Raw genomic sequence first — 14436 nt, 5'->3', positions numbered from 1 at the left:
TTTTTTTTTGAGACAAGTTCTTGCTCTGTCACCCAGGTTGGAGTGCAGTGATGTGATCATAGCATAATGCAGCCTCAGATTCCTGGGCTCAAGTGCTCCTCCCAGCTCAGCCTCCCAAGAACTAGGACTACAGGTGTGTGCCAATTTTTTAATTTTAATTTTTGTAGAGTTAGGGGGTCTCGTTATGTTGTCCAGACTCATATAAAATCTTGGCCACTAGAAATACCATTTATGGCCAAAACCACATATGAAGGACTTGACTGCCCTTTCCCTACATGGGTATTTCCCTGAACTGGTTTTTTTTTTTTGTTTTTTGAGACAGTCTCTGTCGCCCAGGCTGGAGTGCAGTGGCACAATCTCGGCTGCTCTGCCTCCTGGGCTGAAGCGATTCTCCTGCCTCAGCCTCCTGAGTACTGGGATTACAGGCCCGTGCCACCACACCCAGCTAAATTTTGTGGTTTTTTGCAGAGACCGGGTTTCACCATGCTGCACAGGCTGGTCTTGAACTCCTGAGCTCAAGTGATCCACCTGCCTCGGCCTCCCAAAGTGCTAGGATTACAGGTGTGAGCAACCATGCCCGGCCCTGAACTGTTCTTAACCTTCACAATAGCGAGCAACAACCACTTCTGGCCTGACACCCAGTCCACAGGGAGACTCATGACTGTCTCCTCTCTTATTACTTAACAGAGATTGATTTTGAGATTGGGCAATGTTATGGGGATTGACTTATTGAAAATATTTTCTGAAGTGTTCTTTTTTTGGAACTGTGTTAGAAGTGATAATGTGAACATTCTCCAATGATACATGCTTTTGCTGCTGCAATTATATAAGCGCAAAGAACTGTAGCACTTGGATGTGCACAGGACCTACACTCTTTCTCTTTGTGCATGATACGTGGGAGCTCAGGCATGGAGAAAAATATCAGAAAATCAAAGTTCTGACGGGATTTGAGAGGGCCAGGTTAATATATTCTTAGTTTTACTTTTGTTGAGATTAGGTTAAAAGTTCCATATTATCATCATCTTTAAAAGGTGCTATTTACAAGATTTTCAATGAAGAATTCTAATAGGATAATCCATATTTAAGATCTGCAGTAGACTGAATTAAAGGCCTAAATTCTTCATCTTTTCCTGTATCCATGCCATTTGTCACCTAACTTTTCAGTTTCTCCCTCTAAAGCAGGGTTTCTTAATCTCAGCGCTATTGACATTGGGGCTGGATAATTCTTTGCTGTGGGGAGCTGTTCTGGACATTGTAGGATGTTTAACTGCACCTGTGACTTCTGCCTAGTGGATGTCAGTATCATTACTCACCACCTGCAATTGTGACAACCAAAAATGCCTCTAGACATTGCCAGTGTCCTCCCATGGGGGACAGAATCTCCTCTAGCTGGGAACCACCACTGTAAATGTGGGTAGCTCTCACACTGATTTCAGACTTAAGCAATGTAACTTTCTATGTCAAAGAAAAACTTGAAATATGTTTGTGTAGTGAAGCTTGCTCTCATGCCTCTTACATCACCATGAGTAGAAGTCCCCAGGCAAGCTGCTCCGTCTTCTTCCTAGGCCCTAGAATGAAGCATTTGGGGCACAACCACCTTGGCTGATTCAAGAAGTGTGTATCGAAAGAAGTGTGATCCAAAGAAGTAGGACCACCCCAGCTACCAAGTCCTGAAGTAGAGTTGTTTCATCCAACCTCAGACATGTGCGAAATAGATGGACATTGTATGCCACTGAGATTTTGTGGTTGGTTGTTATGCAGCAAAAGCTGACTGATACAGACCGCTTAGCCAAAGTAAAGTGCATCCAACTCTTAGTTATATTGTATTGGATTTTTTTAGTTGTTTACTATATCTTGAGATTCTCCCTTACTCCTGTTTCCTTCCCTGATTGTAGCTAATCCTCTCTGTCAAGGATGCTTCTGCTTCAAACTAATCCTTCCAGCTCTCTTCTGAGAGATACCTGCAACGACTTGACCACTTACTTGATGTGAATTTAGGCAATGAAACTGGATTGTTTGTCCTGTTAGGATTGAGTTTTGTAGGCATTCTTTATACATTCTGGATACAAATCCTTTGCCAGATATATAAATTGCAAATATTTTTCCCAATCTGTTGCATTTTTTCAGTTTAATAGTATCTTTTGATGAGCAAAAAATAAAAGTAATTTTGATGAATCTAATCTATCATTTTTTTTGTCTTTTCTGGTTAGAGCATTTTTTTGTTCTAAGAAGGCTTTGCCTAGATTGCAAAGATATTCTCCTATCTTTTCTTCTTTATAGGTGTAGCTTTAGTGTTTAGCTTTTATAGATTAGCTTCATAGTCTTAGCTTTTGTATTAGGGCTATGAGCTACCTTGAATTAATTTTTGTGAATGGTGTGACTTGTGGGTCAAGATTAATTTTCATTCATGTAAATACCCAGTTTTAGTAAATTTTGATATAATATCTTATGTTATTGAAAAAAGCAGGATGTAAAATATATACTGTAGGGTCAGAACCATTTTTAATCTTATTTAAAGAAATAGGAAATAAAAGCAATCAGATTAATAGACATTATCATTGGTAGGATGTAGGTGAGTTTCTTCTTCTTCCTACTTTTCTGTATTTTCCAGTTTTCTATGCTAAAGTTACATTAATTTAATAATTTGGAGAAAAGCTCTAGTTTTCTTTTCTTTTCTTTTCTTTTTTTTGAGACAGAGTTTTGCTCTTGTCACCCAGGCCGGAATGCAATGGCACAATCTCAGCTCACTACAACCCCCACCTCCCGGGTTCAAGCAATTCTCCTGCCTCAGCCTCCTGAGTAGCTGGAATTACAGGTGTTCACCACTACATATGGCTAATTTTTGTATTTGTAGTAGAGACGGGGTTTCACCATGTTGGTCAGGCTGGCCTTGAACTCTTAACCTCAGGTGATCTGCTCACCTCATCCTCCTAAAGTGCTGGGATTACAGGCGTGAGCCACTGTGCCTGGCCAGAATTGCAAGAAGCTTTAAGGTGATCCCCCACAAACTGGAGTTAGGATTAAGGTGGTCCTCAGGCCTTTGTTCTGCCTACAATGTTCCTGAGAGTTGCTTTCTAGGTTTGACTGCTGCTCAAACATTCAAAATCTGAAATAGCCAAGAAAAAAGAGGAAATCCATTCCAAAGCAGCTACTGTAACTGAAAGTTGAATGCATGCCAGGAAGCAGTATTATAATTTGATATAATTTGATATTTCAACCTTATTTATTCTGAATTCCTAAAGCTTTGTAGGTATCAAATGCATTATGAAAAAATATTGTTCACCTAGAAGCTTAGGGTGCCAAAGTGTATACCTTCTGCATTTCATTTAGCCTGTGGACAGGGGAAATATTACATAATTCTAAAACTAAGGCCATCTCTCTGCAACTTCTCCATAGCATTCTGTGTCCTTGTCCTTTACATGGTGGGCTGTGCTGTCCCTGTCACAATGCTTGTGCATTATTCTTCTCTCAACCAGACCTCCTTATGTACTCCTAAGTAGCTAACTCTTATCTTAATATACTGTCTGTAATCCCCATTCACGCCACCCAGACCTTTGCGCCTTCCTTTCCTCCTAGACTACATGGTTAATTACTTCTAGTAGATTTGTTCTCTTACCACAACTGCCTTTCCTCCTACAGTTTCCTTCTTGACAGTGCTAGCTTACAGAAAATATTTTGCTACACAGCCATGTAACATTGCCACCTGTCATATTACAACTGACACAGGAGTGCTGGGAAGGGAAGAGCATCGTTCCTTTAAATGATACGGAAGTGGAGAAGGGAAGTGCTGGGTAAGTAGGACGTGGTTCCTGGCTAGGGCTCCACCCCCAAGGACCTAGCAGAGGACAGGCACTTCTGCCTCGGAGCCCAAATGTTGCATTTCCCAAGACCACTCTGGCCCGCCATGCCCATCCTGTGCTTATAAAAATCCGAGACCCTAGCAGGCACACACACACAAGTGGCTGGACATCATGAGGAACACATCGGCAGAAGACACAAACAGCTGGCTGTGGAGGGCACACTGCAGAAGAGCATGCTGACAGGCACTAGCAGGCCATCAATCAGCAGAAGATGCGAAGTTTGGCCAGAGCAGTTGGAGAAGGGTCCAGTGGCAGGACTCCAGGGAAAAACCATCTCCCTTCTGGCTCCCCGATCTGCTGAGAGCTACTTCCACTCAATAAAACCTCACACTCATTCTCCAAGCCCACATGTGATACGATTCTTCCAGTACACCAAGACAAACCCCCCCGGGATACAGAAATCCCTCTGTCCTTGTGATAAGGAAAGGGGTCTAATTGAGCTGGTTAACACAAGCCTCCTATAGATGGCAAACTAAGAGAGCACCCTGTAACACAGGCCCACTGTCTATAGACATTCACCCCTAGACACTGCCATGGGGTCGGAGCCCCACAGGCTGCCCGTCTGTATGCTCCCCTAGAAGTCTGAGCAGTGGGGCACTGAAGAAGCGAGCCACACCCCCATTGCATGCCCTGTGAGGGGGACAAGGGAACCTTTCCTGTTTCACAACCAGAAAACAAATGGGGTTGGAGGTAACATGGGAAGAATTAGTAAATAAAAATCAACAGAACTGCAATTCTATAGAGAATCTGACTAACCAGGATAGCATCAAATTTCAGAAATATGTAATCTGGGCAATGAGAATAGAGACATAGCTTTAAAAATATAAGCAGAAAAAGTAGGATATCATATAAAGGTGGGTCATGTAGGGAAAATTTGGGAAAGACTGTAATGTCTGAGTGTCTTCAATGGAAAATTAGGCCTCATTTAGCACATAACCTCCAGATTATCTGATTCTGTGAGGTTTGTGCCTTTCATTATCTTTGTAAATTTAGACAATGACTAGCGATGCAAACTATTCTTTTTTTTTCTTTTTTTTGAGACGGAATCTGACTCTCTTGCCCAGGCTGGAGTGCAGTGGCCGGATCTCAGCTCACTGCAAGCTCCGCCTCCCGGGTTTACGCCATTCTCCCGCTTCAGCCTCCCGAGTAGCTGGGACTACAGGCGCCTGCCACCTCGCCCGGCTAGATTTTTGTATTTTTTTAGTAGAGACAGGGTTTCACCGTGTTAGCCAGGATGGTCTTGATCTCCTGACCTCGTGATCCGCCCGTCTCTGCCTCCCAAAGTGCTGGGATTACAGGCTTGAGCCACCGCGCCCGGCCAGCAAATTATTCTTGCTCCTGATGTGCAAATGAGTTCTTTCTAGTGGAGTGACAATTGTTTTCCCTACCCCATCCCCTGTGGAATAAGCCAGTTTTACTTCATTTGTTAATTCATTTCAGTATTCTTAAGTGTCTCTATACATGTGTGTATGTATGGCTCTTTGAATTCTCCTTTGAACTGGTTGTCATGACTTACTGGTCCCTTGGTTAAGAGTAAAATAAGGCCAGGCACAGTGGCTCATGCCTCTAATCCCAGCACTTTGGGAGGCCAGGATCACTTGAGGCTAGGAGGTCAAGATCAGCCTGGGCGATATAGCAAGACCCCATCCCTAAAAAAAAAAAAAAAATTTGCCTGGGTGCAGCAGCACCTACCTGTAGTCCTAGCCACTTGGAAGGCTGAGGCAGGATTGCTTGAGCACGGGAGGTTGCAGCTGCAGTGAGCCTTGATTATGCCACTGCACTCCAACCTCAGCAACAGAGTCAGACCCTGTCTCCAAAAAAAAAAAAAAGGAAAAAAAGAAAAAAATCTTTAACAATAAAGACATTAGTTAAAAAATAAATTTAGGAACTGTGACAATAAGGTCTTCCATTCACAAATGGGTCTAGCAGAAATTATGGCAAAATGTGTTCCCACTCCAATTAGGTGCCAGAACCCTGATTTAGTGGAGAAATGCCATGTACTCTAGAACTCAGATTTGGGGGCATTATGTGTGATACCTGGCCACCCCACATTGTATTTAAGAGGTTTACCACCTGGTGGTATTCCCCAAAACTTGGGGCTTCTGTTGTCATACAAGGAGCAGCCATGGTTATTTATAAACCTTGTCATTTTGTAGGTGAGTATTACGGCTGTTAGATTTGGCTGGCTGCTTCTTGTTTCAGCACAAAGCGGTGCAGCCCCCAGAGAGCTGCACCTGGAATGGAGTTGTGTCAGTACAGGGATTCACTAATTTTTTTCTGAGTCCAATCCTGGATTGTGGTGCTATTCTCTTCCTCTGTTCCTATTCCTGTGTTTCAGAGTTCAGAATGTTCCTAAAAGAAATTTCAGAATGAAAGGGACTGAAATAAGAAAATTCATTATTTTTTCCAGTCTACCATGCTGCTATAATCTAATTGACTTCCTGGTTATACTTTCCTTTCCTCCCTACTTCCCTCCTCCAGGTTCTCTTTGCTTCCCTTTCAGCTAACAGACTCATTAGGCACAATCTCTTTACATATACTTTCCTGCCTTCATTCTTTTACCTTTCTTCTCCTTACTCTTGATCAGCCTGAATAATTTCATCAAGCCATCAAACACCTCAACCGTCACATTTGCACTGCATAAAAGGGGAGTGTTCACCTCACCCAAATTCAAAGACATAGTCCTGAACTACTTCTTCCATCTTTTCTTTCGGAGGCAGTCTTACTCTGTCGCCCAGGCTGGTCTCAAGCCATTCTCCCACCCACCTCAGTCTCCCAAAGTGTTGGGATTCCAGGCATTAGCCACTGCACCTGGCCTCCTCAATCTATTTTTTACTCCTATTGTTTTCTACTTTCTGATTCTTTTGGCTATTGACTTGACTGCCATATTGACCTGTACTTTGGACTGATGCTAGATATGATTTATGTTCAGCTTTATTTGTTTTTCTTAGCAATTATGATTTTCTGCTTTGTATGTATTGCCTTCGAACTGTCTTGAATAAACACTTTCTCAATTTATCTTAGTCCTAAAATCCTTCCCCTCTTGTCCTGCATCCAATGGCAAAGCTTCCTCCCAGCTCACCCAGGGCTTCATAAGAAAGTGATCATTTCCAGCTGGGCATGGTGGCTCATACCTGTAATCCTAGCACTTTGGGAGGCCAAGGCAGGAGGATCACGAGGTCAGGAGTTTGAGACCACCCTGGGCAACATGGTGAAACCCCGTCTCTACTAAAATACCAAAAAAAAAAAAAAAATTAACCAGGCACGTGGCATGCACCTGTAGTCCCAGCTACTTGGGAGGCTGAGACAAGAGAATTGCTTGAACACAGGAGGCAGTGGTTGCAGTGAGCCGAGATTGTGCCAGTCTGGCGACAGAGCGAGACTCTGTCTCACAAAAAAAAAAAGTTCATTTCCTTTCCATCTCAGAAGAGTCATCTAATCCAGTGCAGTCTATATAGTAGTTACGAATGTCAATGATGGCTGCTAGGAGTTTCCAAGTAGAAGAGTGGCTCAAATTTTCTGTTATTTGCCTAAATTTCTACAGCCACATTCTGTTAATTTCATCCTAATGGCCCTCCTTCTGGAACCATAATCTACCCTTAGAAATATACACTCACCAATCAGGACAATGGTTTCTCAGCAATCCTAGTTATGGTTAAATTATTTTCAACCTATCCTTTTCCCAAAAATGCCACATTTCCTCTCAATTCCACCCACATAATATGACTCCTCAACTTACACAAAGTCATGTATTATTTCTATTTTTTCTTCTCAGAAACATTAGTCATCTTTAAGACTTCCTCTTCCAAGTTTCCCATCATATACATAGTTGCCCAAACCTGAAGGCTTTGTTGTCATCTTCCAATCTTCTTTCTCTCCCACTTCACTTCTTCTTCTCTCAACCGAATCAATCCCACTTCATCCCCTCCTTTGTACTAAGACTCAGACTGTTTGAGTTCAGACACTCATTACTCCTTCCTGGTGTTAACACAGTGTCTTCATATCACTCTCTAGAGGTGAAGATAGCGTCCTAAAGATTATCTCTGTCCTTTCTTTGCTCTTGCTTTTTCAGTGATCTGTATTGCCTTCAGAGACATTTTTCTTCTTTTCCTTTTTTTGGCAGGGTGTGTTATAGCAGCAATAGGACAGAGACATTTTTCAAAGGATGTGCCAAGGAACAGTTACATCAGGGCTTGTTAATTATTATTTGTAAAAACAATTTATGGGCTCAAATAACTGGGGAATACTGAGTTAAACAAAGATGATATGGTTTCTCCACTTAAGACTTTCGGGCCAGGCATGGTGGTTCATGCTTGTAATCCCAGCCCTTTGGGAAGCTGAGGTGGGAAGATCACCTGAGGTCAGGAGTTCGAGACCAGCCTGGCCAACATGGTGAAACCCCGTCTCTACTAAAAATACAAAATTTAGCCGGTCGTGGTGGCAGACGCCTGTAATCCAAGGAGGCTGAGGCAGGAGAATCGCTTGAACCTGGGAGGTAGAGGTTGCAGTGAGCCCAGATTGTGCCACTGCATTCCAGCCCGGGTGACAGAACGAGACTCTGTCTCAAAAATTAAAAATTAAAAAAAAATACTTTCAAAGCCTGTAACATGTTACTCATTATGAACTGCTAAGGGAATATGGGCTCCAACCTATTATTCAAGTATTATCTCATTGTATATTCTGAACAAAATATAAATTCTATTCTACTTTCAGCCCCAGTGAGGAAAATCAAAAAAGCAGTTTGAAAGGTTAGTTTCCAGAATTTAAGATACAAGTATTCAATTGCAAAGGCTTTATATTCTAAAATTTCATTAGAACAGGAAATAAACGAGATATGTGGATGGGATTTCTTTGCAGCTCAGAAGAAATTCAGAAGGGGTCATTGGGCAAAAACACCTTCAAATGTCTGAGCCTCCAGGCTCTGACAGAGAGAAGATTAATTTCAAACCTACTTATTATATCACAATTGTGCAATCCAATGGATACTTTTCAGTGCTTGCCTTACTTGTGTCCCTGTGGTCTTTCTGTCTTGGAACTCTTTCCTCTGTCAACTTCCATTACCCCATCTTACTATTTTTCCTTTTACTTTTGAGACTGTTCTTTCTCGGCTTCCTTTCTGTATTTTTTTACATAGTAATATCCCTAAAGAGTCCTTCTTACTCTGGCTCCTCTTTTCATTCTCTGTACTCTCCTTCAACTATACTACTTGTCCTGATAACTCAACGGCCCACCAAATATCTCTGCAAAGGCCGCACATCTGCTGTGAACTCGATGTGTACAAACCTAAATTCACCACTCACCCTAAACCACTAAATTCTCTAGATTCCAAACCAGAAGAGTCTCTTGTCTCCTCCAGTTTAGTAAATGGTACCACCAGTCTTCTACAGCTTTTTAAGTTGTGGGATACAATGAGGTTTCTCTTCAAATAGCCTCATCAATCCTTTATTCTTTATTCATAGTACCCCCCACCCCTTTTTCCTTTTTCTCCTTTTTTCTTCCTTTCTGCCTTTGTTACATGCCCAGACATGCCACAGTACCAGGTGTTATAAGTACCAGCTCACATTCCTTTCTTTATTTGGAAAGAAGACTAGCTCTCTAGCTCATTGCAGACACCCCTGCCCCTTTCCCCTATCTCCTTTATGTGCCCACCTTATCTAAAAAAGGTTCAAATGTTTAGCCAACTGGGACTAGTTTAGATTGTAGGGCCCGACCCTGGCCAATGGGGAAAGGACACAGGAGCAGGACTTGCATTAGGAATAAAGGCTCTCATGCCCCTTTGTTCAGGTGTGCTCTCATGGTGACTGGCCAAGGAGAAGCACCCCTCTGCGCAAAAGTAAAATTGCTTGGTTAAGAATCCTTTGTTTGAGTGTTCAATTTCCTTAGGATTTTGAGCATTATTCCCAACAATTCTGGCACCCAAATGTAGGGCTCAAATATTCTCCTTTGGGAAGGGGGTCTTTGGTCACCCCACCCAGGGGGGACGCATCCCACTGTCTAGTTACAGTGGCCAGAGGGTGAGGGGGATCAGGGCCCACCTGTTGTGATGAATAAATCTGGGTTTTCAGCAAAGTGGGGAGGAGAGACTTGCAAGACCGTGGCAATAATAGGACCAGGTAATTCTTGTGCATGGAATAAGGTAGGAGACTTCACAAAGGTGACAAAGTATTTCCTTGGTGGTCAGGATGATTTAGAGTTTGACAGTGTGTGAATGGGGCTAAGCATTGTGGTTGTGTGGAGGGAGTGAGTCTTCTCTGCGGTTTCGTGCTGACTAGGGGCAGGAACAGTCAGAGTAGACAAAGAGAAAGAAGGGTGCAAGGAGCCTCCAGAGGGGGGAGCTATAGGATATGCAGGAAACCCTTAACTGGAGAGGCTAAGCCTCCAGAAAGGGGGAGGTAAGACACCTCTAACACAAGAGGTTGAACCCCCTCTTAAAGCTTCATTGAGCCTCTGGAAAGACGGGGGTAAACACTTCTAACAGGAGAGGTTGGAACCCCCCCATAATCCCTAAGATGGGGAATGTTTCATGTAAGACAGGAAAACTAAAGAGTCAAGAGAGCAATGAAATTCCTTCTGATAGCCCCTTGGGGCTTATGCTAAAGTATTGGAAAGATAATGAGAGGACCAAGTATAAATGAAAACAGCAGATGATAAAATATTGTTGTTTTATTTGGGTTCGAGAACCCATCCTTAAACCCTCACTTTTCTGACCAAAATTTGGGTCTAATGAGGAGCAGATTTGTCAGATTTTAATGGAGCGTGTTAATGATAAGAGCCTGTTTCCCAGGAAAAAATTGATTACACCCTTTGTTGGTGGCAGGGACTTGTCCTCCTTTACCCTTTAGACTCCAGAGAAAGCCAGAAGCCAACCCCTCTGGAAAGGAAAGAGTTCCCATGTCTAGACAACCCACACCCACTAACACGTGGGATCCTCCAGATCATCTTCCTCCATTCAGTGCCCCTGATCCCGCTCCTCCGGTTCCTGTTTCAGGTCCCTCCCCTGCTTGTGTCACTCTTCCAGCTGCCCCCAATCCTGCCCCTCTGGTTCCCGTTTGAGGTCCCTCTCCTGCTTGTGTCACTCTTACAGCTACCCCCAATCCCGTCCCTCCCGTTTCCATTTCAGGTCCCTCTCCTGTTTGCATCACTCTTCTGGTTGCCCCCAGTCGTGCCCCTCCAGCTCCCATTTCCATTTCGGGTCCCTCACCTGCTTGTGTCACTCTTCCAGTTGTCCCTGATCCCAATCCTCTTCGCTCCTCCAGTTTCCATCCCTCCAGCTGTGGTTTCGGGTTACTCCCCAGGTGTTTCAGGCCACTCCCTCACCTGTGTCACTTGCCCGTGTTCCATTCCCCTAGCTGCTGCTGCAGATCCCTCCCCCACTTGTGGTGCCTGTACTCATATACTCATATTGCCCCTCCTCCCTATAATACTGACTTCGCAGAATTACCATCTTGTGAGCCTGCCCCCCACCCCCAACCAAACTATTAAGTATCCCTCTTTAAAGGGGTTTCAACGTGAGATAGAGCAACGTAAAAAAGATATTCAAAACTTTCCATTTCCCTCCACACCTAAAGAGCCAGATCCAACTTTCTTTCCTCTAAGAGTGGTACCACAAGGGGTTGGGGAGCTATTGGCTTTGTAAACGCTCCCTTGACTAGTTCAGAAGTCCAGAATTTAAAAAAGGAGCTTAAGCCATTACTGGATGACCCTTATGGAGTAGCAGATCAAACTGATCAATTTCTAGGTCCTCAGATATACACTGGGCTGAGCTGATGTCCATTTTGAGCATCCTCTTTTCAGGGGAAGAACAAAGTATGATTCAGGGGGCTGCTATGGTGGTTTGGGAATGTGAGCACCCTTCTGGTCAAAATGTTCCTCCTGCAGACCATAAATTTCCCACACGAGACCCCCAGTGGGATAATAACAATGCAAATCGCCGGGAAAACATGCAGGACCTAAGAGAGATGATAATAAAAGGAATTCGAGAATCAGTACTCCGAACTCAAAATCTTTCTAAAGCATTTGATATTCAACAGGAAAAAGATGAGGAACCCGCCAGATTCTTAAATAGATTGAGGGAGCAAATGAGACAATATGCAGGCCTTGATTTGGAAAACCCCCTTGGACAAGCAATGTTAAAACTTCACTTTGTTACTAAAAGTTGGCCAAACATTTCAAGAAAATTACAAAAGATAGAAAATTGGGAGGACCATCCTCTGCGTGAACTGCTCAGGGAGGCTCAAACAGTATATGTGAGAAGAGATGAGGAAAAACAAAAACCAAAGACAAAACTTATGTTTTCTGCCTTCCAGCAGATAACTCCAAATCCATATATCTCTAAGCAGGGCTTTCAAGGAGTCAGAGATTATAAGGGGCCTCAACCCTCCTTTAGAGAACCCAAGCCTCCATCTGGAAGGTCAAGGTCCTCATTTAATAAGCCCCCTAAGGAGTATAGGGGAGCAAGGGCAGAGAATGCTAAGACTGAGAAGGAAGAAGGACAAGATAGATGCTACAGATGTGGAAGAACATGCTACTTCAAGAGGGAATGTCCTGAACTAAAGAGAGAGCGAGAAACTTTTACACTCATGACTTCCGAAGAACAATGGGGGGGGGGGGCAGGGGCTCCACCTCTTTTATTTTGAGTCCCACCAGGAGCCCTTGATAAATTTGGAGGTGGGACCTAAACGTGAATTTATCACCTTTTTAGTCAATTCAGGGGCTTCACACTCCTCTGTTTGTTTCCCTCCACCTAGTCTTACCTGCTCTTCAGAAGAACTTTTAGTCACCGGGGTAAAAGGAGAAAGATTTAAGGCAAAAATTTTAGAAAGCACAGAAGTCAGATATCAAGATCGATTTACTCATATTCAGTTTTTATTAATTCCTGAAGTGGGAACTAATATATTAGGAAGGGACTTAATGCTACGGTTAGGTATAGGCCTTCAAGTGGACCCTGAAGGATTCCTCACTTCACTACATTTACTCACTGCTGTAGGTGAGAAATATACTCATCCTGATGTCTGGTCAAAGGAAGGAAATAGTAGGAAATTCCATGTCCTTCCAATACATATCAAACTAAAAACTCCTGGGGAAATACTAAGGAGAAAGCAGTACCCCATTCTTTTAGAGGGCAGAGTAGGGCTAAAGCCTGTAATTAAGGGTTTCGTTAAAGATGGGCTTCTTGAATCCTGTATGTCTCCTTACAATACCCCAGTCATGCCTGTCAAGAAATCAGATGGGTCGTATAGATTAGTGCAAGACCTTAGAACTATTAATCAAATAGTCCAGACCACTCACCCCATTGTTCCTAACCCTTACACCATTCTTAGCAAAATTCTGTACAATCATCAGTTGTTTACAGTGATAGATTTAAAGGATGCCTTCTGGCATGCCCGTTGGCTGAGGATAGCTGAGATATATTTGCTTTTGAGTGGGAAGACCCCCATTCAGGGCAGAGACAACAATATCAACAGACAGTCTTGCCCCAGGGGTTCGCAGACTCCCCCAACCTCCTTGGTCAGATCCTAGAACAAGTACCAGAGAAAGTCACAGTCCCTAAGCAAACATGCCTACTTCAGTGGGTAGATGATCTTCTTATATCTGGTAAAGATATAAAAGGAGTAGGTGACTTCTCTACACATATTCCCAATCACTTGCAATGTGAGGGGTTGCGGGTCTCAAAAGGGAAACTTCAGTATGTAGAACCTGAAGTTAAATACTTATGTCACCTAATCAGTGCAGGTAAACTAAGAATAGGACCTGAAAGAGTGGAGGGAATTGTTTTCCTACCCCTGCCTCAAAATAAACAAGAATTCAGGAAATTTTTAGGACTAATTAGATATTGCTGTTTATGGATTGACTCATATACATTAAAAAGTAAACTTCTATATGAGAAACTTGCCCAGTGGAAGCCTGATTGTCTCTGGTGGACTTCTGAGGAAATCCAGGAAACTGAAGAATTAAAAGAGATGCTTGTAACTGCCCCTATTCTAGCTCTACACTCCCTAGAGTTTTTGTTAATGTAAATAACGAGGTAGCTCTAGGAGTGCTTACCCAAGGGCATGGAGGCCATCGACAGCCCGTAGCCTTCTTGTCAAAGGTCTTAGACCCAGTCCCTCGTGAGTGGCCCCAGTGTATTGTTATGCCCAGACCGTTTATTCCCCGAAGAAGACCACCAGAGTCCAGAGTTAAAGCCAAGCGGCAAGGATCTTTAATGCAAGTTCGAACTTGGTCCCTCCATTTCACAACATACAAGAGGGCCCCGAACAATGCGCGCACTCGCTTTTTATAGCCCGATAAAAATAGGACTTGTAAGGTTACAGAGGAACAGGGAACAAGGGAATTCTTTAGGTTAAGCATTACAATTGGTTAACATATTAAGTTTATACATTTAGCAGTTATCTATTGGTTTCTGTGCTTTTAGTAAAACTACAAACGGCGGCACCCTTATCAGGGATTTCCCAGGATTTCCCAAGCTGAGATATATGGAGGAATGTATTTGCACTGGGCCGTGTTTGTACTGGGCCCAGGAAATTGAGAGATATATGGTGTCTCTACTGGGCCCAGGACTGAGGAATGTGCCTGA

The sequence above is a fragment of the Colobus angolensis genome, unplaced genomic scaffold (genome assembly GCF_000951035.1).
Source record: "Colobus angolensis palliatus isolate OR3802 unplaced genomic scaffold, Cang.pa_1.0 Scaffold162, whole genome shotgun sequence".
Lineage (NCBI taxonomy): Eukaryota > Metazoa > Chordata > Mammalia > Primates > Cercopithecidae > Colobus > Colobus angolensis.
The sequence above is the reverse complement of the archived record's forward strand: the minus strand, read 5'-3'. Positions refer to the sequence as shown.